Source organism: Bos indicus, chromosome X, assembly GCF_029378745.1.
Source record: "Bos indicus isolate NIAB-ARS_2022 breed Sahiwal x Tharparkar chromosome X, NIAB-ARS_B.indTharparkar_mat_pri_1.0, whole genome shotgun sequence".
NCBI lineage: Eukaryota > Metazoa > Chordata > Mammalia > Artiodactyla > Bovidae > Bos > Bos indicus.
The window spans coordinates 109,091,437-109,117,434 of NC_091789.1; positions in this window are offsets into that span (position 1 = coordinate 109,091,437).

Sequence of the window (25,998 nt, forward strand, 5' to 3'; positions counted from 1 at the left end):
TAAAGAATTGATCTGGCTGCTGCACTGAAAACAGATTGCTGTGAGTGGGGAAGACAAGATGGAAGAAGCTACAGAGACTATTGTGGGATGCTACTGGAATAATCTAGGCAAGAAATGATAGTGACTTTGGAATAACGAGATGTTGTCAGATTCTGGAATTATTTTGAAGGTGGAGCCAAAGGAATTACTAATGGATTGATTACATTATTTAAGCTTCATAACAACTCTTAGTAGAATAAGGGTAATAATATTTATGAAACATGAAGAAAGTGACCAAGGAGATCTTACCTAGGTCCCTGAGCTAGTGAGTGACAAATCAAAATTCAAAGGCTAGTCTGTTGGGCTCCAAACCCCTAACTCTGACCCTCTCATTTCTAGACTATTAGGGTTATGAGGGATCTTTGAGTTAGCCCAACACCTCATTTTACAGAAGAGAAAAAGGAAAAAGGTTAAGAGACATACTTTAGGTTCTACAATTAGCTAAGGGCAGGACTAAGACAAAAGACACTGGCTAGTGATGCTTGAATGGGTCACTTTCTACTCTGCTATACTGCCCTTTCCTCAGGTGAGTGGGAATAAACAGCCAAAAGGTTGCAGATAATTTTCAATTAAACCTCTGTTCACAGTAAAAAAGCTCTATTACAAAATCCACTGCATATTGGTCATTTTTGAGAAGGCATTACAAGACAGGGGTGATACTTATCACACTGGACCCTGAACACTGCCTGTATTTTCAGTTATTAACAAAATTATGCAATATCTACTGTAAGTCTTTTTAAAGAAGAAAAGGAAAGAAAAAACTAAGCAAAGGAGATTTATGGAATCAACCAGTTCTAGCTGCCTAAGAAACATGCCAGGGCTGGCAAAATGGTTGATTTCCATGTGTTTTTAATAGGATTCTTTGGGATTTTTGTGCCAGTAGTATTAGCAGTTACTGTGTGACACTGCCTGTGACATTGTTCTGTTCATCTTAATTGGCTGTTTTCTCCTTGAAAAGATATTATTGAAGAAAAACAAGAATCGCAATCCTGGAAATAAACTGGGGGCATTTCCATTTGTAAAATACTTTTTTCACCTAGTAAGATCCATTTGTCCTTCTAATTCAACTCAATCTACAATTTATTAAGCCCTGACTGTAGGCCAGAAATGGGAATAAGGGATTTATGCATTGTTTATTTAAATCCTCAAAACAGCCTTATGAGGTAGGTATATTATTATCTCCATTTTACAAATGAAATGATAAAGTTTACTAAATTGCATGCCTTTCTTTGGTTCACAGAAAACCCTCGGTTTATCTCTACACTTTCAACTTCCACAAGTAAATCAAGGATTACAGTGCTATGTGATATCTCTCTTCCACTATGCTTTGAATGCCTTGAGGGCACAAATTCTTGCATTTCACTTAGTTCCTTTTATTCCTCACAATAACCCCATAAGATATTGTTTAAATAGCCTCCTATTTATCCCATTAGTGAGGGAGAAATTCCCATCCTAGGGTAATGGGGATGACTGATCACACAGTACCAAATACTGGACAGATGAGATTAATAGCACTTTGCTGCTGCTGCTGCTGCTGCTGCTGCTAAGTTGCTTCAGTCGTGTCCAACTCTGTGCACCCCCATAGAGCCCACCAGGCTCCCCTGTCCCTGGGATTCTCCAGGCAAAAACACTGGAGTGGGTTGCCATTTCCTTCTCCAAGGCATGAAAGTGAAAAGTGAAAGTGAAGTCGCTCAGTCGTGTCCGACTCTTGGCGACTCCATGGACTGCAGCCTACCAGGCTCCTCCGTCCATGGGATTTTCCAGGCAAGAGTACTGGAGCGGGGTGCCATTGCCTTCTCTGGCAATTTGCTAATCACATGTATTTAGACTCCTCAAGAAGAGGACACCACACTATGCAGGCCCACGTGGGGGATGCACTTGGGAGCAGAGTGAACCATTATGTGCTGCAGGAGGCAGGCTTTGTAGTGTCAAGATGGTGGGATGGCCCCTGGTTCCCACATTACAAATGTGTAATCCCACAGTTGTGCAATTCCATGGCTTGGCAGAGAACTGGAACCCACTAGTCATGGACAGGCAGGAACTTGGTCCCTATGATAAAGAAGGTTGCTTGCCTAGGGGACCTTATCCACCAGAACAGAATTGGGAGGGAATTTGTGGTTAGTCTTTTCAAAGCCCTCACAATTTTATCTGATGTCAAAGTAGTATGTACTACAGAGCTTTAATTTTAAGCCTGACACCACAGACAAGCATCATTATATTCAATTTTAAAATGAGGAAACAGAGCTCAGAATGCTTATATCATGCATGGAGTCACATAGCCACTGAGAAGTTGAGGTTAAACTATGGTCTGTCTGATCTTAAAAAGCATATTTGGCTTGCAAATTGTTAATGGTACATCTTCAGTTTCTAACAAAACTTTCAGTGTGACTTCTGAGAAGTATGAGAGTGGAAAAGAAAGAATATATACTTTTCTGGCTGAATTCAATGTACAACACAAAGGAATCACCACAAATGCTTTGCAATCAGGGGGCAGAGAGACCCACTGTTGGTTCATGCCAAGGTTCCCTCACCTGCCTGTTGCCTATTTAGCCCATTTACTATGAATTGGTCCAGTCTAGTTCAGTCTCAGAAAAAATACAGGCATAGCTTAGCTAAATTAGCATGGAGATTTTAATATGCATATTACTGTTCTTGAATGTTTTGACTGTCGTTTATTCATAATAACTTCATCCTTTTTGTTTTAAATATTTTAATAGTCTTTGTTTTTCTTCTTGTATTCTTATTTTCTTAAATCTCAAGTTATCCTAGACCCCATTTTCAGCTTCAGTGTGTTTTGCTATCAATAATGAATCTAATTCCTAAAATAATATAGTAAGGTTTCTTCTTTTTTTCCCCTAAATTTACTGAGTCATTTAATTTCAATCAAGAAATGTGAGACAGAATAGCTGTTGTTCTTGTAAATTTCCTGGGAGCAATTATCTTAATTGTGATAACATTGGAGTAAGGATAGTGACAGATAGGGGTCCCACAGGGCTGCTGTTTATGGATTTTGAAATATAAACACTAATTTATAGGCATAAAGTATGTAGAGATTGCAGAGTTTAATAATGCCCCAAAACTGCGTTATATGCGAGTTGGCTTTTTGGCTGTATACGGTTTTTAGAACCTGGTAACCATGAGGAACAAATACCTCAAGACTTTGAAGTTAGTCATCTATTCCAATGCATGAGAGTCACAGGGCACAAAAGGAAAGCAGGTGACAAGCAAAGCAACAAGGTAGTAATTGGCATCACTCCCCAGAAAACACCATGAGAGTTGAGATAAAGGTAAAATGTATTATCAAAGTACCAGAATCTCCTGATGATGGAGCAAAAATAAATATGCAGTCATTGACTCAGCAGTGTCATCTCTAAGAATCTATACCAAAAATACACTGTCAAAAATATACTATTTGTAATAGCTAATGACTAGACACAACACAAATAAATATCCATCACCAAGAAAAAGATTGAATAAAATATGGTATATCTACCTAATGGAGCCCTATGCAACTTTAAAAAGGAATAAGACTATCTACATACAGCTAGATGGAGAAAAGTATGTAGTATGTAGTATACTAATAAATGGAGGAAGAACTATCATAGAAGAGACTTCAGAAACAAAACAACCAAATACAATGTGTGAACCTTGTTTGTATTCTGATTTTATATACTACATAAAAGTAGCATGAGACTACTAGGGGAAATTAAACACAGACTAAACATCAGATGAGGGCTTCCCTTGTGGCTCAGCTGGTAAAGAATCCCCCTGCAGTGCAGGAGACCTGGGTTAGATCCCTGGCTTGGGAAGATCCCTTGGAGAAAGGAATGGCTACCAACTCCAGTATTCTGGCCTGGAAAATTCTATGGACTGTATAACCATGGGGTCACAAAGAGTTGGACATGACTGAGCAACTTTCACTCACTCAAACATCAGATAATAAAGAATTATTATTAACTTTGTGGGTGTAATAATGATATTTTGGTCATGTTTTCTTAAAACATGAGATACTGATATATTTTTTTAATCAATTATCTGAAGTCTGTTTTTTACTTTTGAAATACTCCAATAAACAAAAGGGCAATGATGGCAAAGAAGAGTTGAAAGTAAAACAACAGGTGTTGATAAATGTTGAAGTTGGATGGGGAATACTCTTTTTTTACTTTTGTATATGTTTAAAAATTACATAATAATAAAGTTTTTTTAAAAGTATTAGGGCTTCCCAGATAGCACAGTGGTAAAGAATTTGCTTTCCAATGCAGGAGATGCAGGAGACATGGGTTCAATCTTGGGTCGGAAAGATCCCCTGGAGGAGGAAATGACAACCCACTCCAGTATTCTTGCCTGGGAAATCCCATGGACAGAGGAGCCTGGTGGGCTACAGTCCCTGGGGTCGCAAAGAGTCAGACACAACTGAATGACTGAGTGCACGCACACACACACATACACACACACACACATATTATATATATATATATATAATATGTGTGTGTATATATATATATATGCACACACACACAAGTATACTATATATGGAGAGATATAGAAATAGAGATGGATAGATAGACAGACACCTATCCCTTGGTCCCACCCAAGAGGTCCTGAATCAGTTTATTTGGGGCAAGATTTGGGAATCTGAATGTTTTTTAAAGGTCCAAAGTCCTTTAGTATTCTCATTAATCAAGTAATAGAATGTAGCATTTGGGGGTTAAAACTCAAGGATTATGATTATTATAAATCCATACTGTTAAAACCATGATTGATAAAATTTCTTTCTCAGATAATTCTAAAAACCCTTTAGGATTCTTAAGTGACTTAGGGTTACATGAATAACATGGATTTTTATCTCAGCCTACTTTGATGTTCACATCTGCTGATTAATAGAGAGTCATGGTTGACAGAATGCCAGACACAGGCATAATATACTTAAGTCAACTTGAGGGCAGGGCCAGCATCATCTCTGTCTTTTATAAATGCCCATCGTCTCTGTCACTTTGAAGGATTATAGAGAGGTTAACATGTATATTCGTGCAAGTGTGTCTGAGCCCTCAAAGAAAGTCCTTCAATAAAATCCAAGGTATTAGTGGTAAAAGTGAAAAGTAAAAATGTTAGTCACTCAGTCATGTCCAACTCTTTGTGCCTCCATGAACTGTAGTCTGCCAGTCTTCTCTGTCCATGGGATTTTTCAGGCAAGAATACTGGAATGGGTAGCCATTTCCTCTTCCAGGAGATCTTCCTGACCCAGGGATCGAACCCAGGTCTCCTGCACAGCAGGTGGATTCTTTACCTTCTGAGCCGACCGGGAGTCACTCATCCAATGGGCTCATTAGCTGAGGAAGAAAAGCCTAGATTGGTGAATGGTATCATCCCCACCAGCACCAGAGAAAATGAAAGGTGAGAAAGGGAAGAAAAGGGAGGCTTGCTGGGGTGAATTGCCCAGTCACCTTTTCCATGTTTGAAAGAAGAAAGACATGAAGTCTAGAAATGTTATCCACCCCTGCAGCTTCCTTTCACATACAAAGGGCAGGGTTTGAACCGGAAGTTTAACCACACCAACCTCCAGAAAGAAGAAAGAAAAAGAACTTACATGTATTTTTATTTTGCTGTGAGTTTTTTAAATCCATTTGTAATTACTTTTTTGAGCAAGGCTGAGCCAGCAGCAAAGTTTCTCTAAAGCATTTTATCAAATGGCTTATTTTAACTCTTTTTCAAAATGAAACTGTAGAACTTTCTGTCTGGGAAATCTTTTCTTTGAAAAAAAATGTGGCTGGTGCTTGCAAGTCACTTTAGAAATCTCCACTGTCCTGGGGTTTTCCCCAGCAAACTCAGCCTTCTTGACGTCTTCAAGATGGTTTTATGCTGGATGCTGCCTCCAATTAACAAAGCTCGTTAGGGATTGATATGTAAATTCAGAGTGCAAATTTGTTAATTTGCAATGAGAAATAAAACTTCTAGACGGATTGAAAAAACTCTTCAATATTGGTAGATCCAACAGCCATTCAACAAATATTTATTAAACACTGTAGTAAGGTGAATAACAACACTCAAAAATAACCCGTCTTAATCACTGGAATGTGTAAATGTTACTTTATTTGAGAAAAGGGTATTTGCATTTTGAGATGGCAAGATTATCCTGGATTTATCCTGGATTTAGAGCCCAAGTGGGCTTGCAATCACAAGGAGAGAAATTTGACTACACATTCACAGAGGAGGCCATATGAGGATGGAGTAGAGAAAGATTTGAAGATGGCAGCCTTTAAGGTTTCAGTGATGTAAGCAAGAGCCAAGGAATGCAGGCAGCTACCAGGAGCCAGAAGAGACAAGGAATGGATGTTCCCTGAAGGGAATGGAGTCCTGATTTGATATACACCTTGATTTCATCCCAATAATACCAATTTCCGATTGCTGGCCTTCAGAACTGTCAGAGAATGAATTTCTGTAGTTTTAAGATACCAAGTGTATGATAATTTGTTATAGCAGTTACAGGAAACTAATACAAGCACAAACTGCATGTCAAGTGCGTGCACACGAGGAATACAGTGGCCACACAACCTATACGGTCTCTGTCTTCATAGAACATCACAGCAGGTAGTGGAATGGTATATGATTTGATGACATCAGGCCTCAGTAACTTTTTGTATTCCTGCCACAATAGGTTTATATAATTTGCAGGCAGACTGATGTCAAATGGAAGAGTCTTTATTTCCTCCAGACAATTCTCTAGTTTCTTCTTTCATGCACCAAGCTAACCATCCCATATACGATATGGTTTAGATTTTACCCACTTACTGAATTCTTGAGGCACCACCTCATATAGCTGTCTTCACATTATATTTAATATTATAATGTTTACAATGAACAAAATCATAGATGTTGGGCACTGGGACAGGAATAGTTTTCACATTTTATGACACTTTTGGCTGAGACCTTCCATTCAGCAAAGGGACCTGTGACCTGGACAAACATTCTGGACATTTTGCAAATCATTAACTATAGTGTCCCATTGACCATACTACAGACTGTTAGGTATGGTGCGCTGCCTTGCAAAGTACGATACATTTCCGTACACTGGGTTTAAAGATGCCTTGTGAGATATAAAACATCTAGGATGAACTGTGTTTATCACAGTTAACAAATAGAATTTTATTGAAGTATAGTTGATTTACAATACTGTGCTAGTTTCAGGGTACAGCAAAGCCAATCAGTTATATGTACACATATATCTACTCTTTTTTAGATTCTTTTCCCGTGTAGGTCATTACAGAGTGCTGAATAGAGTCCCTTGTGCTATACAGTAGGTACTTATTAATTATCTATTTTATATATAGCAGTGTGTACATGTCAATCCCAATTTACCCCTCTCTCCTTTCCCCACTGGTAACCATAAGACTGTTTTACACATCTGTGACTCCATTTCTCTTTTGTAAATAAATTCATTTGCACTATTTTTTTAGATTCCACATATATGCGATATCATATTTGTCTTTCCCTGTCTGACTTACTTCACTCAGAATTTTTTGCTTCAATTGATAAAGTCTTGGTACCCGAGTCCAAGAAAAGCCACCCTCCTTTGCCTCTGACTTCAATGATGTAATCCAAACCAGGCCTCCTCCCCCAGCGCAGGTACAAGGTTGTTCATCATCCAGTATCACAAACAGAAAAATTGCCCAGGGTTTATCCTCCACTGTCACTATCCAAATGTGGAGCTTCAGGGACAAAAGAAAACACAGGCAGTTCACACAGCTAACTTCACTACAAGCCTAGGAAAGGGAAAATCACCATATTCCTCTCTTACGGCTTCCTATCTCCTGCAGTTCCTGTATTCTACCACCAGTCCACATTCGCTATTAAGAAATGAGATTAAGTCACTCATTTCTTTAATTCCCTCTAGGATTTGTAAGGTTTTCCATGGGTTTCAGATACTTATATTGGAGTCAGTAGGCCTAGAGAAGTGGTCTGAATGCCAAGGTAAAGAGAATAGAGTTTGCCTATTTGACTTTTCTGCTTTCATAGGCTTTGAAAAAGCATGGACTGAAGATCCTCTTTGGATGATGCATTTATTGAATTCTTAAATACATTTTATGATTATAATGTAATAATGTAATCATTGCTTATAATTTAGAATATGAATTAAAGTATAAAGAAGAAAACAAGACCACCTAAAAAAACGATCACTCCAAAGTAAGCAGTGTGGGCATTGACTATGGATATATTTCTTAATGAACTTATGATAATTATCTGTATACAGTTTAGCATCCTGCTTTTTTCATTTTACTTGAGTCATATGTTCCCGTGTCATTATATATTCTTCATAAACATGACTTTTCAGGGTTGTAAATATCCTATCATAATATATTTGACCACTTCACTACCATCTGACACTTCTATAGCGTTCAATTTCTCACTGTTAAAAGTAGCACTTTGAATACAAAGTCTTGCGTATAAATTTGCAGGGGGTGGGGGAGGTGGGGTGGGGTGGTGGAACATCCATAATTGTTTCACTAGGATAAAATGCTAGTTGTGAAATTACTAGTTGAAAGAGCATACAGACTTGAAATAATTTTTATTAAAGGATGCCATCCATCCCCGAAAGTTCACGAATCATAAATGTTAATAGTTGATGAGCTTTTAATCGAGTGAACACATCCGTGGAATCAATACTCAGGTCAAAAATATTACCAACCTCCCAGAAGTCACCCTCCCAGTTCCTAAATGCCATAAAGGTAACAGCTACACTGATATTTGGGCTTCCCAGCTGGCACTAGTGGTAAAGAACCCACCTGCTAATGCAGGAGATGCAGGAGATGCAGGAGACTCCAGTTTGATCCCTGGGTCAGGAAGATCCCCTGGAGGAGAGCATGGCAATCCACTCCAGTATTCTTGCCTGGGAAATCCCATGGACAGAGGAACCTGGTACAGTCCATAGGACTGCAAAGAGTCACACATGACTGAAGTCACTTAGCACACATTATACTGACCTTTAACACAACAAATGAGTTTTACCAGTTTTTCAACTTGTTATAAATAGAATCATTTTTACAGTATGTGCTCTTTTTATCTGGCTCCTTTCACTCAAAAGTATGTCATTAGTGGAATTCATCCACGTGGTTGGGCCTAGCAATCGTTTGTTCATTCTCATTTGCTGGATGGTATTCCGTTGTGTGCATATGCCGAATTCATTATCCATTCTACTGCTGATGGGTATTTGAGTTCTTTTCAATTTAAGGCTATTATGAATAGTACTGCTATGAACATTCTAGTACATGTCTTTTGGTGAACATATGTACACATTTCTGTTGGATATGTACCTGGGAGTGGAATTACTAGGTCGTAAAGACAGCATATGTTCAGCTTCAGTAGATACTGTCAAACAGTTTTTCCCAAGTAGTTGTAGAATATGCACATTTTAAGTCTCTTGACACAAACTGCCATTCACAAAGATTTTCTCCCCTTACAGCGTATTTTCCAGCAGCTATGAGGCACCATGTGGAACCCTTCCCAACAGTCGGTATTATATGGGGAGGGAGGTGGGAGGGGGGGTTCAGGATGGGGAACAAGTGTACACCCGTGGCGGATTCATGTTGATGTATGGCAAAACCAATACAATATTGTAAAGAATTAGCTTCCAATTAAAATAAATAAATTTAAATTAAAAAAAAAAAACCTTTGCCACTTCAAGAGGCCAAAAAGTAGTTTCTGTGTGTGTGTTTGTGTGCATATGTGTGACTTCTCTGCGTTTATTTTATTTTATATTGGGGTATAGTTGATTTACAATGTTGTGTTAGTTTCAGGTGTATAGCAAAATGAATCTCTTACACAAATACATTTATCCACTCTTTTTTTACATTCTTTTCCCATATAGGCTATTACAGAGTATTGAGTACAGTTCCCTGTGCTTACACAGCAGTTTTTTATTAGTTATCTATTAATATTTTATATATACTATTGTGTATATGTCAATCTCAATCACCCAGTTTATCCCTACTCTCCCAGTAACCCTAACTTTGTTCTCTACATTCATGACTCTACTTCTAAAAGGTGATTTCTTGCTATTATGTCCATCTGTATTTCCCTGATTGCTATTGACAGTCAATAAACATTCCACAAAACAAAAAACAGAAGTTTCTAACAAGCATGTGAAAAAGACATTCACTTCATTTCCAAATTATCTATTAGAATGTTTGTCTTTTACATGTTGTTTTGAAAGGTTTTGCTTTATATTGAAATCATGGATGATAACTTTACATGCATACTCATATTCAAATTAATCCAGGAGTCTATTTTATGACTCTCTAATGACTTCTATTTTTAATCTTTGATTCAGTAGGCAAATTTACTATGAACACATCATGGTCAAGGATATGTGCTACACACTCTAGTAGACACAAATTGTTCAACACATATAGACTCTGCCCTTAAATAGCTTATAGGCCATTGGCTGCATAAGACCCTTAAGTGGACATCTACAGTGCAGAGCAGCAAGCTATGCAAGTCACGGGCAACAAGGGAGTAAGAGGCTTTGAAGTGTAGAGGAAAGACTAAGAACTTTTGGCTGGAGTCCTAGACTACATTGAAGGCCCAGCCTCCAAGCTGAAACTTGAAAGATGAGCGAGTCTTCTTCCCTACTTGAAGTTGAAGGGGAAGCATAGGCCAGGCTGGCAGTAAAGCCAAAAGGTGGCCCGGGGCACGTTGCAGACCACAAGTGTGTCTAAAACAAGATGAGTAATGAAATGAATGGTGAGCTCAAAAGATGAGAAGGCTGTTGAAAGACAGAGAGCCACTGTTGTCACTGTTCTAAAAGATTTCATTGGCATCCAACTGTTCCTTCGTGTTCAGCCTCATGTTCCCTTTAGAAGAAATGCCTCCATTGGGCTCTGAGTGCCAGGCTAGGCTGGGTGGACTTAATGTGCTCAGCCGCATGTGCACAAAACAAGGAAACCTTTGCCATTGAGGCAGACGAGAATGTAAGCTGGGGAGGTACATTTATAATTCTGGAGACAGACTGAGTCAGTCTCAAATGTTCTCCTATTTGAAAAGGGAAGAAAAATAAAAGCAAGGGTGGACCAAAGGGAATTATGGCTTAGAGAATCCGAGGAGAGTTTATTTGGAGTTGTCTTTTGTAAGAGAAAAACAACTGGGGATGGGAGTGAAAAGCACAGAGATAGTGCCTGAGGAGGCCCATGTGAATTGCAAGTATGTTGGCCAAAAGAACTCCAAGGTTCTGATGATACTCTAATTTATGTTAGCAGTATTACAAAATACTCAGGGCTTTTCTTCTGCTCGGCATTATACTTATACCCTAACACTGTGTAGCCAAATCTGTTTTCCTGTGTTTTCCTCATTCCACTTAATACCCATCCTCCTTCCCCTGTGGTCCCCACAACACAAGCACGTGCACATACACACACACACACACACACACACACACACACACACATGACATGGTGGGAGCACTCCTTTAGAACCACAAAAGTCCATAAACCTACTCCCTGGCTTAGGGCCCAGCAAAAGGAAATGAGGGACTAACTGTGAGTCAGAATCACTGTGCTGTGGGTCACAGGCTTATTTTCCTAATGCTCTTCAAGGGCTCTAAACAAATGATCAAAAAGAACTTGTGAAAGAATGGGAGTAATTTTCCTTCCCGGAATTTGGTGATCCACAGGTGGGGCAGTGGGAAGGTCAGACCCAGGTGTAGGCAATAAAGGGTTGTACTGTTTGCAGGTAATTGGAAAACAATAATAATGCCAGCTAAGCTGGTCTGCTTTCTTCTCATCATGCATTGGCAATGCTTCACCAGTCAGTGACAAAATAGTCCTCCTCCAAAAACTCTCTGGTTCTTCTTGTTCCTTTCAAGTTTTAATACTATAATATGTATGTAAGCTTCAAGAGAGCAATTTTTAGTGATTATCCTTCAATCAGCATGGTATTCTATGAGGAAATGAATTCGGAGAACTCTCAGTCCTAGAGCCAGCCTGTGACACACACAGATCCAGCTACATAGTTCATTTCTAGAGAAAATCTAATTCCAAAAGATTCAGCTCACTCTGAATGCAGTTTCTGTCTCCAACCCCCAGGGCACTACACAGCCCCACATTGAAACAGTAGATCCAAAATAAACAATGAGAGCCAAATGATTCTAAAGACAAAGGAACAGAAATTGAGCTACTTCAATTTTGTCATTCCAGGGATGAAATCTCTGAACTTAGTGGCAGTCATCCTCTTGGAAATGTTTCCTCATGTGGTTTTCTTTTTCTGTTGGCTTTTATTTGTTGCTTTTCAAAAATGACAGTAATGTAATTAAAATTTATCAAACTGGTACCTTTGGGTTTGTTTTTTTTTTTTGGTAGTGTAATATTATTTATTTTGTAAGTGGCATAATATATTAATGGGCATCCCAGGTGGTGCTAGTGGTAAAGAATCTGCCGGCCAATACAGGTGATGCAGGAGACATGAGTTTGATCCCTGGGTCAGAAAGATCCCCTGGAGAAGGAAAGAGCAACCCACTCCAGTATTCTTGCCTGGGAAATCCCATGGACAGAGGAGACTGGCTGGCTACAGTCCATGGGGTTGCAAAAGATTCAGACACAACTGAAGCAACTAAACAACAACAAATATTATGAGTAATGAAATCTGCCTACTCTATTCTACTTCATGGTTTTAAAATGTTGATTTTGACTCAGTAAATCGATTCCATGACCCACTACTGAGTAGTAACCTATAGTTTTAAAAATACTGATGTAAGAGAAGGAAATCTTGACCTTTCAGCATTCAGATAATTTAGTTGTTGGTCTTCTGTAAGTTGCTCAGTCATATCCAACTCTTTGCAACCCTATGGGGTGTAGCCCACCAGGCTCCTCTATGCATGGAATTCTCCAGGCAAGAATACTGGAGTGGGTTGCTATGCCCTTCTTGATCCAAGGACTGAACCAGGGTCTCCCACATTGTAAGCAGATTCTTTACCATCTGAGCCACCAGGGAAGCCCATTGGTCTTTTACTCCAGAGCGGGGTTTGAAAAGCCAGACATCCCTTCTCTTTCTGTATCCTGGAGAAATCTGAACTCAGCTTTCACTAAAAACCAGAAACAAGGATGAATCCAAACCAAAATAAAATTAAAACAGGACCAAAAAGCATGTAAAGGAACAAAAAGGAGACCTGGAAATTTTCTGAAACTTTTAACTAATGAAATAAGCACTCTTCAACTAAGAATACCTCTGCAAGTCAAGGGAGGGCCTAATTTATTGCTGCAATAGAAAAACAATAGAAATTTCAAGAAACAAATTTTGAAGAAGGGAATGTAATAGTACAGTTCTACTTCACTGACAGTGAGCAATATTTTTGTTGTTGTTGTTGTAGTTTAGTCGCTAAGTCGTGTCCAACTCTTTGTGACCACCAGGCTCCTCTGTCCATGAGATTTCCCAGACAGGAGTACTGGAGTGGGTTGCCATTTCCTTCTCCAGGGGATCTTCTCAACCCAGGGATCAAACCTGTGTCTCCTGCTTGGCAGGCGGAGCCTTTACCACTGAACCACCAGGGAAGCCCAAGCAATATTTATGTAGCCTCAATCATGCAAATGTTTTTTATTTTCCAATTGTATACTTGACCCATAGAAAAAGAAAGAATTGATTTATTTGAATTTTGTATTTATTGTTGTTAACCTTCAAAAGCAAGAGTAAGTGTATGGTGGCAAAATTAGGAGGTAGGCATGTGGGAGAAGAGTTGAGAAAGGATAGAGTCTCTAAGATCCTCATGTCTAGTTGATAAAATAGAAATTATTATAGTACTTAAAGCTACAGAGGTAACAAATAGTGGAACCAAAATAGAGATGTGAATTTATTGGTCAGCTAAGAAGAGAAAAAACACATAAGTGAGTGAAATTCTCATTTCCCATAGCAGGGAGTCAATATAGAATGTATATAATTAATACATCAAGAAATAATAGAATTATATATTGTATGTAGAGATATATCAATAACTACAAAAAAGGGGAGGGAAGTAGTTTAAAAGTAGATGCAATCGGGCAAAGGTGATATCTGAGACAACTGAATATTACACATACTTTTCTGTACAAATTGACTTTTAAAATCACTTTCATGAATTACTCTGAGTTAAAATAACAATAAAATTAATAAAAACACTGATGATACAATTATTCCAACCTGAAAATACATAGCTTTATACTCTTCACCTTCTGAAGTTGTGAATCAATGGCTGAGATAAAAAGAATCATGGTGCTTTAGAATTCTTTCTCTTGTTCCTGGTCCAGTTTCCAAGTTTCTAAAATGGTATTTTATATACCATTTATTCCGGAGAAGGCAATGGCATCCCACTCCAGTACTTTTGCCTAGAAAATCCCATGGATGGAGGAGCCTGGTAGGCTGCAGTCCATGAGGTCGCTAGAGTCGGACACGACTGAGTGATTTCACTTTCACTTTTCACTTTCATGCATTGGAGAAGGAAATGGAAACCCACTCCAGTGTTCTTGCCTTGAGAATCCCAGGGCCGGGGAAGCCTGGTGGGCTGCCGTCTATGGGGTCGCACAGAGTCGGACACGACTGAAGTGACTTAGCAGTAGCATACCATTTATTCACAAATGACACTTAAACATAAGTCAAATAAAAACATTCCCCAGAAATTAATCAATTTCTATGGGATAGACAAGAATTCTATATTATTTGGGTCCTATTTTATGTTCTGTACTTGGTCAATATGTTTCTTAATGCTACCAATGTTATCCTGCATAAGAGAAAAGCCATTTTCTTTTCTGTTACATTGTAACTTGCATTGCCAAGACCTCCAGAGACAACTCAAAGTTTATGAGTTGTATTGAAAGTGCTAGTTGCTCAGTCATGTCTGACTCTTTGTGACCCCATGGACTGTAGCCTGCCAGGCTCTTCTGTCTATGAAATTCTTCAGGCAAGAATACTGGAGTGGGCAGCCATTCCCTTCTCCAGATGTTTCATTACTAACGTCAGATGGAATGGCAGGGACTTCCCTGGTGGTCCAGTGGCTAAGACTCCTAGCTCCAATGCAGGGGGCCCAGGTTCAATCCCTGATCAGGGAACGAGGCTCCACATGCCACAACTAAGATGGAATGGCAGAGCTGAAATAGACATCAGAGATGGTCAATCTCCTTGATCCTCAAAGTGGGGTCCTAGGGCCAGCAGCTAGAGAATCACTTGGGAGCTTGTTAGACATGCACAACCTCAGGCCCCAGAGCTGCTGAATCAGCATGTGTATTTTAACAAGACCCCCAGGTGATTTCGTTGATTTGTGTGTACATTAAATTTTAAGAAGCCAGGGTTATTCTAATCTAATCTCCCTCTCAGTGTAGGAGTGCTCTCTCCAGCATCTTGACAGGTATCTCACATACTCACCTGTGAGTAGTGGTTCTGCTCGTTTGTTTATTCCTTAACACACAATAGGCCCATTTGTGGATGCTCAAATTCCTGATCTTTTGTATTGGAATTGGTTTTCCTTTCCATATTGTTGATAACTTCCCCCTCTCATTTTGTCTAGTCTCCCTTTCTGGAATCCCTAATTAGTCAGATGTTAGACCTCCTGAATGAATCTTCTTATCTCTTATTGTTTTCATCTGTGATGATCAATTTTGTGTATCTACTTGGCTAAGCTACAGTACCCAGTTACTCGATCAAACATAATATGTTGAATGTATGTTGAATGTGAATGTATTTTGTAGATGTAGTTAACAGTTACAATCAAATGACTTAAAGTATCCTCCATAATCTGGGTAGGCCTGACAAAATCAGTTGAAAGCCTTTTTAAAAGCAAACCTAGGGCTTCCCTGAGGAAGAAGAAATTACACTTGTGGATGGCAGCATAAGCTCCTCTCCAAGAGTTCCAGGCTACCCTTTCTAATGATCTTGAACTTTCCTAGTCAGCCTTCATAGACCACATAAGCCAATGTCTTCATATAAATACATATGTCGAGGTTTTGTTTTTCTCTGGTAGAGCCCTGATAGATATAGCATCTTTTTGTACTCTTTTTTGGAAGATTTCCTTTACCTTATCTTCCAATTCTTTTCAACATATTTTTATTTTAGCGATGATATTTAAAACTTCTTTTTAAAGGAGAGGAGGGGAAGGGATGAGGGAGGGAAAAGGGGGGGAGAAGGAGAAAGAGGGGGAGAAGAGGGGGAGAAGAGGGGGAGAATTTTTTTCAGATTTTTCCCTTGCCATAGTATCCCATACTTGTTTCCTTAATACAATATTTATTTTATTTCTCCTAACTTTCAAACTCTCTTTTCTTGCTCAAATTATCTCTCATCTCTGAAATTGTCTTCTTTTTCTATTTATTTTTCTAAGTGTCTTTTCATATTGGAGTTTTTCCTTAAATGCCCCCCAGAGGTGGGGAGAAGAGATAAAGAAAGGGGGGTGTCTACACATTTCGATGTTGTTTACCTATGCCCTCTGCCATTATACTGTGTAGCTATTAAATGCCAGAATGTAGAAATTTTTTTTCTGAGGGCATTTAATTATTTTGAGACGAATTCTCTCATTTTGCTTGCGTGAAAGACGTCCAGTGAGTGCTACATTCAAAGGGGATGGGTGAGTTTTGTGTTTCATAGAAACTAATCCTTTACATCTCTCCCTTCGTGCTAAGTCGCTGCTCATATCCAACTCTTTGTGACCCCATGGACAGTTGCCTGCCAGGCTCCTCTGTCCATGGGATCCAAGAATACTGGAGTGGGTTGCTATGCCCTCCTCCAGAGAATCTTCCCAACCCAGGGATTGAACTCTCATCTCTTATGTCTCCACCACTTGCAGGTGGATTCTTTACCACTAGCACCACCTGGAAAGCATCTTTCCCATAGCCCCCATTATAGCTGTAGTTCTGCAGGATAGGCTGTGCCCTCCTTAACAGTAACCCCTTCATGCATAGTATGAGCTATGGCATCTTTTGCCTGATTCATTAGTGCAAACCCTTACATATATTTTCTGTCTTCCAGAAACTTGAAGTTTCACTTGCTCCCAGCCCTCTCTATCATTCTTGTTGTTGCCATGAGTTTATATATTTTTATTCCATTGCCTTAATTTTGGTGTTGGGAAGAAAACAAGATAAATGCATGTGGCCAATTGGTCAGATTTAATAGAAAATGTGGCTATTGTTATTTCTAATTTTAGTATTCAATATTGATTGAAGGTGATAACAGTGCTGGTGATAAGAATCATAAGGAGAAGACATAAATCGTGTAAAGTGAGATAAAGATTCCTACTTATGGGGCTTCCCAGGTGGCACAGTGGTAAAGAACCCGTGTGTCGATACAGGAGACTCAAGAGATGGGGGTTCGATCCCTGGGTTGGGAATCCCCTGGAGTAGGAAATGGCAATCCACTTCAGTATTCTTGCCTGGAAAATTTCATGGACAGAGGAGCCTGGTGGGATACAGTCCATGGAGTCACAAAGAGTCAGACACGACTGAGCAAGTGAACACACTTTTGTAAAACACCAGTTTCTGTCCTTTCTTTAAGAGTCCCAGATGGTTTCTCACTGATCATCGGGTCAAAGCCAGATGGAGCCCTCAGGGCCTCCCATTAACTGATCCCATTTTACCTTTAGCTTCTTCTCTTTCCTTGGTCACCAACTCAGAACTTGCTTTCTCATGACCTTCTCTGTTTCCAACCTCAAAATCCAGCCTCTTTTCCTTTACCCTTATAGATCTTTCTGCCTACTACACTGTTGTCTACCTTCCAAAATTTTCACTCCCACCTATGACTATCTCAAAAGTCCATGAAGCCTTCCTAAATCAACCCCAACTGTATGTTCTTTTCTTCCCCTGCAGTCCTCATATACTTAAACTCACCCATTACCTCCATGCATTTTTTCACTCATGCTGCAAACATGGAATGAGCACCAACTATGTACCAGACACTATGCTAAGCACTAGTGATGGACAGATAAGTAAATCGGAGATGATTCTTACTTTTTCAGTAGCGTGTTCTCCTTCAACATAACACATGCTCAACTTTCTCCCCATATTCCATCATCTATTTTTTTATGTTGGCCTTGAAGCAGCTACTAACGTAGTAGGTGTCTACACACATTATTGGGTTAGCTTAGATTTTTCCTACATTCTCTGACCCTTCAACATTTTAGAAGCAGCTATTTCCCTTCAAATTTTCCTCCATTCCATTTAGGAACCCTTTATCCTCTCAAATAAACCAGAGGTTTGATGGGCATTTCCCAGTGCCATCTGCCAAGGACACCAGAACACATGTGCAATGCTCAAAACTAACAAATACACGGTCCACATAGCCATAGGGCTTTTGGAGTCTCTCTGCTTGCAAGCAGCTACAGACATGAATCCAGCAAAGTTCTATATTCATGCCCACCCCTACCTCCATCTCTATCTGCCAACGGTCATTCCACTGTGGAGAGGAAGTCATTAGCAATGTTCAGCTACCACCCCAGGACACACAGCCTTGAATAAACTCATTTGTATAACGCAGGTACTCACCAAGGGCATACAGGAACAAAGAATACTTTGCTCACCTATCTCTTTCCCTATTTTGTCCTACATGGTCCTCAAGTTTTTTATGTAAGAGATTCATGATGTAATTATCATGTTACTCATGATATCAAGATATCAAGTTTCTCGTGTTCCTTTCTTACCTATTTCTAAGTTCAGGCTATGTGCAGAAGTATTAATGTCATAGTTTGGGTTTCCAGAGCACAGAGTTTGAGACAGAACTTAGCATGCCAAGACCTTTATTATGGAGTATTTTAGAAGTTCATCTTGTGAAAGGGAGGGGAAGAAATCTGGAGTCAGGCAGAAGGAGAAACTGGGCTGTGCTGCCAATTCATCAAAGATTCAGCCAGTCCCACAGGTATCTGTGGAGCTGGGGTAGCCTTCCATGCTGTCTCATGTTAGGACGAGGGGGGCTGAACCTTCAGACTACATGTGGAGGGAGAGAAGATCTTGAACAAGGCAGTTTTCTTCAGTTGGAGGCAATCTCCAGAGAGAGAGCTGAAGATTGTCCTACAGGCAACATTTCCAATAGCTGGGGGAGTAAGAGCTTTGTTCCTGAAGTGAAATCAGCCCACCATGGCAACCGCCATGGTTGAGTTTCCCAAAAGACTGCACTCTAGAGAATGGTATATTACTGAAGTTGGTGCAGGCACACGAAAATCAATTCAAATGCTTCTTGGACTAAAGTGGTACTTCTCATTCAGTTACCCTGAGGCCTTAGGGGAATGTTCCTGGTGAGGAGGCTCCCACCACTCTTCCCTCAGTACAAGTTCTAAGAGCTTCTTTGCCAAAGAAATAACAAGGGGATTAGGAGGCATGTCACAAGCTGTCACAAGTATATCCTTTCAGATCAATGAAGAAAAAGAATCAGCACAAGGCAAAGGCAGGGAGAAATAAGAATCTGTGCTCACCACTTTACATGTGCTGTTTGTCCCTTTTTCATATTTATCCATGTTCTGTTGTCATTTACATAAGTCCTAGAATAATATTTTGTGTGTAGTGAAAAGGAAAGAAAATGAAAGTTAGTCACTCAGTCATGTCTGACTCTTTGAGACCTAATGGACTGTGCCCTTCCAGGCTCCTCTGTCCATGGGATTCTCCAGGCAAGAATATTAGAATGGGTAGCCATTTCTTTCTCCAGGGGATCTTCCTGACCCAGGGATTAAACCCGGGTCTCCTGCATTGCACACAGATTCTTTACTGTCTGAGCCACCAGACTGGTCAATAAACATTTATTTAAAGAATGAGTAAAGCAATCTCAGAAACACCACTCCCCTACTCAACCACGGTGAAGAAAAAAAGGTAGTGTTGGAGAATTACTGGGAAAAGACTATTTCTTGACTTTACTGTTTTTATTTATGACTTATTTTAAATGTCCTGGGTGATGACTTTTTTGCTTGATCACTAGGAAGATACATATGGTTAAACTCATTAAGCAGTAATCACACTGACTCCTACCTCTTATGATGGCGTCCATTTCATATTGTGTTCCAGAAATGGTAAATTAAAATCCTGCTTTGGATTTAGCCCTTGCTCACTGTACTGTCTGCTTTTCCTATGGGTGACCAGTAACCATTGGTGAAGGTCAAGGTATATGTCTCTGACATTAATGATATTTTCAAAGCCTGCTATTTCAACAATGAAAACAAATGAGAAAGACAGAAACAAAAATGTCCTTTGAGTGCATAGTATCTAAATGCTGTTGGGTGTTATTTGTTAGACAACAGATGAGCCTTGTGAACAAGAAACTTCTAAACTGAAATGTTCCCCATGGAGAGCTCTCATCAGTTTCTTTGTCTTTCTGTCCAAAATGTTTAAGCAGCCTGCCCTGCTAGCCAGTTAACTACTGTAAGGCAATGGAGCGCATGTTCTACCTATACTCTACGCCTTGGTTTTCAGTCGTCTGGAAGAAATTACCCTGCCACGACTGCATTGATGCTCCAGGCTTGACACTGAGCAACATAACAAGGGCACAATGTTCTTTAGAAACACAAAGTGAAAATAGGCCAAACTGAAAACCTGTGTCATTTCTCTTGAGACTATTCCAAACATTCTCCCAAGGTCCTTACCAACACATGAATCTCAAAATCACCAAGATTCTACTCAGTGGCCATCACCCATTTGCTCACACACACATAAAGAGATGGGCGACACCTGTAAGATACTGCTGAGCATTCAATGCATTGTTTAAGCATTTTCCTTTGCTGCTGCTGTTGCCACTGCCATGAATGCTGAGAAATTCTCATTTTATTCCTGTAGCCAGGCTGTACTCCTGACGCTGACTCACAAGAACAAAGTACAATCTGTTTATTAATAGGTTACAATATCCTAGACTAATACCTATAATCCAAAATTGGAGCCTGGGCTTTCACTTCAGACCACAGGACATTAAATAATTCCCCAAACATCCTCTGAAGCTGGTCTTTCAGACAGATAATAAAAACAAAGAAGATAATTTGACTCTTCACAAAGTATAAGGGTATTTGCAATATATACTAAATGCCCAAACTTCTTACCACAAAATTTGGCTTTAAATTACCAGGAACCATTCATGTCTAGAATTTTTAGTTATAGAAATTTCCAACATCCTGGTCTTTTATAAGTTAAGATCTAATTTCTGAGTCAAGTTCAGTTAAGGTAATTGTATGGCTGCTGCTGCTGCTAAGTCGCTCAGTCATGTCCGACTCTTCATGACCCCATGGACTGCAGCCTACCAGGCTCCTCCATCCATGGGATTTTCCAGGCAAGAGTACTGGAGTGGGGTGCCATTGCCTTCTCCAGTAATTGTATGAAAAAATTGTTAAAAGAGTGAAAAGGGTTCCCTAATTTTTTAAATCAAATAAAAATTTTATTTCTACCATGGGAGAATATGAAGAGACAGTGAAAAGAGGAAAACAAAGGTGTAAGAAACACATTTAAGGATATCTATCTATCCCCAAATAGGCCTGTTTTTCTGAGAACTGTTTTTGTCACCCATAGGGATGGGGCCCTGGCAACCATGTCTGTATTATAGAACCCTGAGTCTCAGGTCACACAGCTGATTGGATCCAGGGCAGACTCTGCCTCCAAGCTGGGCCAGTCACAGTCTTTCTCCTTGGAATGTACAGGTGAGATTCTTTATATCTGGTCAGTCTCTTGATACTGGAAGAAAGAACAGACAAATGTGAAAAAAGCAGGGCAGTCATTACCTACCACTCATGGGGAGAAGCCAGCCTTCAAATAATCAAGAGTGGGGAAGCCACAGTGGGAGAGATCAAAAAGTATGACAGACAGACAACCTCAAATTACTGTTTGAACTTTTAACTCATAGTTCCAACTCACAAAGAGGCTTAGCTCCACTCCCTGCATTTACGTTCTGTGGTTATCCTTGTATTCTTGTAAAAAATTCCTCTTTTTGGCATAAACTAGTTTGTGTGGGTTTCTGTTTCTTACAACTAAAAGAACCCTGTCTATGACAAGCAGGATTATTCCATTAACATCACTGAGTAGTAACTAGGAATCACACTGTATCATTTCTTGTTTGTAGAGTCTCCAGTGTATGTTAGCTACAGATCTGAAAACTGTAAAACCTCTACATTTTCCATCTCAATCAGTGTGTGTGTGTGCACGCGTGCGTGTGTGTGCATGCTCAGTCATGTCTGACTCTTCGTGACCCCATGGACTGTAGCCCTCCAGGCTCCTCTGTCCATGGAATTCTCCAAGCAAGAATACTGGAGTGGGTTGCCATGCCCTCCTCCAGGGGATCTTCCCCACCCAGGGATCGAACCCACATCTCTTGCATCTCCAACAATGCAAGTGGATTCTTTACCACCATTGCTATCTGGGAAGTCCAACATGAGACCAAATACACTGAGGAGAGAATGGGCTTGGCAAACAGGCAGGACACCAGAGGACAGAGGTTAAAACACTCCCTGACCCGTGCACTCAAGTTTCAGCAACGGAAATAGTGTTTCACTCTCCTAAGATAGACAGCATGATTCAGTCCTCTAAATTATGAGGGTTGGAAAGGAGAAAGAGGAGAGAAGATCCAAGAACCCTGACAGGAACACTAATGTACTGGGTCCAAAAAATGGAAATTATGTGGGAACTTCAGAACTGATTCAAGTGTTCAGTTTCTCTTTGTTCTGCTAAATAATCTTGCACAGGGGACTTGGAGAAGCAGCCTGTTGTAAAGTTGTCTTTCTAGCTCTAAAAGTAGTGTTGAGTCATGCTGCCTCTCATGTGTTTGGATAAGGGAACAAGAAAAAAGGATAATAATACTGATAACTACTATAATTGTAGCAGCTAACATATTCCTTAGCTTAGTAACATATATAACATATAACGTAGTCCTTGTTGAGCTACTGTGAGCAGTTAACCAACTCATTTAATCTTCAAAACAGTCCCAGTGAGGCAGATATTATTATGATCTCTATTTTATGAATAAAGAAACTGAAGTTCAAAATGGTTAGGTAAAATTTCAAGGATGAACAGCTAGCAATTGTGGAACTGGTATTCAGACCCAAGCGATCTGACTCCAGGGTCGGAGTCTTAACTTCTAAATTGCGCTGCAACAAAAAACAAATGGAAGAATTGGCCATTTGAAGTTCAAAAATAGGTGTTGAAGACCTCTTTACTCAAATGAATCCCTAATCTCATTCACTGAGCTTCTAATTCAAGCCTCTTCCTCCACTCCTAAGTGGGTCTGGATGCTGACAGGAATTAAAGGGTATTTGCATGATTTTAAAATTTTTAATTAAGGAACTCTTTACAAGGTTGGGCAGAATTAAGAGAATGCAACAGGAAATGATGAAGCACTCCAAGCACTCCTGTGATCCCCAGAGCTGAATGAGCAAGAGGAGGGAGCAGTTACCAGAACCTGGGAAGACCTGTGGCTATAGGAGAGGATCAATGGGTAGGAGCCATGGCTATCAGCAGAGAAATGGAACCTTACCAAACTTTGACCTTGACAGGGAGGTAACTCTGGGTATAAATATCCTAACCTCTCTCATTCTCTTCCTGCCCTCTGTTCTCTTGCAAGTGCTTGCTGTTGGCCAAAATCAACCAGAACATAGGCAAAAGGGTGCATTGTTGCAGCTCATACAACTCAGTTCCTGGGGAAGAGAGAAGAGAGGAAGCATGGATCTAAAGACTCAAGTGCAGAATATCCATGACACTGTTCTGCCAAGGTCCCCAAAGGCAGGAAAATGTGATTTTTTGAAAACATAAAACAGTGAAATTGGAACACAAGAAAGGAAGTCAAGAGAGGAAACTGGAAGTGAACTAAAAATTCTGAAACCCTGGAACATGGAAAACTGATAAAATTTGTTTATGGAAAAAATAACTGGGAACCAGAAACTTAAAGTATCAGTGCAAGTATATAGGTAGGTTTAGTTGCTGTGTCTGACTTTTGCAACCCCACGGACTGTAGCCTGCCAGGTTCCTCTGTCCATGGGATTTCCCAGGCAAGAACACTGGAGTAAGGTGCCATTTTCTTCTCCAGGGGATCTTCCTGACCCAGGGATCAAACCCAGGTCTCCTGCATTGCAGGCAGATTCTTTACCAACTGAGCCACCAGGGAAGCCTATGTAACTATCTTCAAGGGTTTAAGATGAGCGTTAACTAATTTTAAGACTGAAAAACGCTCTAAGGTACTTCATTAGAGAATTGTCTTAGGTACACACTGTCAGTGGGTTTTCACTACCTGCCCCCCATTGTTATGTAGGGCGTCAATCTTTTAAAAGAAAAAGGTAAGTGATTTGGCCAGCAAAACCAAATTTGTTTGGGAATAGCATAAGAATTGCAACTGGGGGCAACCAAACTATGGCAAATGATAGGCAAGCCCAGAGAACAGAGGACAGTGTTCTTCTACAGAGGAAAGGAGGAAGTTGGGAGGGGTTGTTTTGAACAAAAGTTCATTGGAGGAAAATGAGAGTTTGAAGTAGTGATGGTTTCTCATTGGCTGCAGGCAAGATTACCTTGCTGTTGGCTGCCAAGAGAAAATCTCCCTTATTCCTGCAGGACTATGCAAGTTTTTTTTGAATAGTACATACATGAGAACCTTCCCTTATGGCTTACAACCTCCAATTCTGAGTTAGATTTCCTTAACACATTTGTCAGAGAAGGCAATGGCACCCCACTCCAGTACTCTTTCCTGGAAAATCCCATGGACGGAGGAGCCTGGTGGGCTGCAGTCCATGGAGTTGCTGAGGGTCGGAGAAGACTGAGCGACTTCACTTTTCACTTTCATGCCTTGGAGAAGGAAATGGCAACCACTCCAGTGTTCTTGCCTGGAGAATCCCAGCGACAGGGGAGCCTGGTGGGCTGCCATCTCTGGGGTTGCACAAAGTCAGACACAACTGAAGTGACTTAGCAGCAGCAACACATTTGCACAAGAGCATAGGTAGTGGATACAGCATCAGGCTAAATATGATCTGACATCCAAGAATCACTAGAAATTTGAAGAAGGTCATATTTGGGTTAATGGTTCAGTGGGCAAAGAATCCGCCTACAGTGCAGGAGACATAGGAGACTCAGGTTTGATCCCTGGGTCGGGAAGATCCCCTGAAGAAGGAAATGGCAAGTCACTCCAGTATTCTTGCCTGGGAAATCCCACAGACAGAGGAGCCTGCTGGGCTACAGCCCATGGGGTTGCAAAGGGTTGGACACAACTAAGTGACAAGGCATGTACACATGTTATGAAAAAACAAAGATGAACAAACAGAACTGGACTAAAAGGAAATGGGCATAATTAAATGAAGAGAGAAAAACATTTTTCCAGAATCAAGTGAATATTCAGATTCTTCTCTGCATGCAGACGTCCCCCTGAGAATCAAACTCATTTTCAAATGCCAGCTGGACACACAGCAATGCGGAGTCCTAAAATAACTGGCTTTTTCCATCCCCAAACATTTTATCATTCCTGAGTTCTTAATCTCCATCCACAACACAACCATCCATGCAATTTCTAGGATGATAAGTCTCACTTTACTTTTTTTCTATTTCTCACCCCTACTTTAAGTCTCATCTCTAACCCCCATTGATTTCATTTCAGAAATGCCTCTTAAAATACAATTTCCATCTCAGTTCCCATGATCCCAATAAGGGATGTCTTTCATTGTCTTTAATCTGAACTTTGTCAACCACACTTGTGTCAGTCAGGGTTCTGACAGAGAAACAGAACTAATAGGAGAGAGATGTGCTGATTGTGGGAAACTGACAAATCTAAAATACAAAGGGCAGGCCAGTAGGCTGCAACCCTTAGGTGGTGAGCATCTGCTGCCATTCACAGGCAGAATTTCTTCTTCTTTATGAATAACTCAGTTTGCCCCTTAAGGCCTTTCAACTGATTAAGCCAGGCCCACCCAGATCACCTAAAATCATCTCCTCTACTTAAAGTTAATTGATTAGAGATGTTAATCATGTCTAGAAAATCACTGGGGACTATAGCCTAATCAAGTTGATACATAAAGCTGACCATCACAGCTCCTCA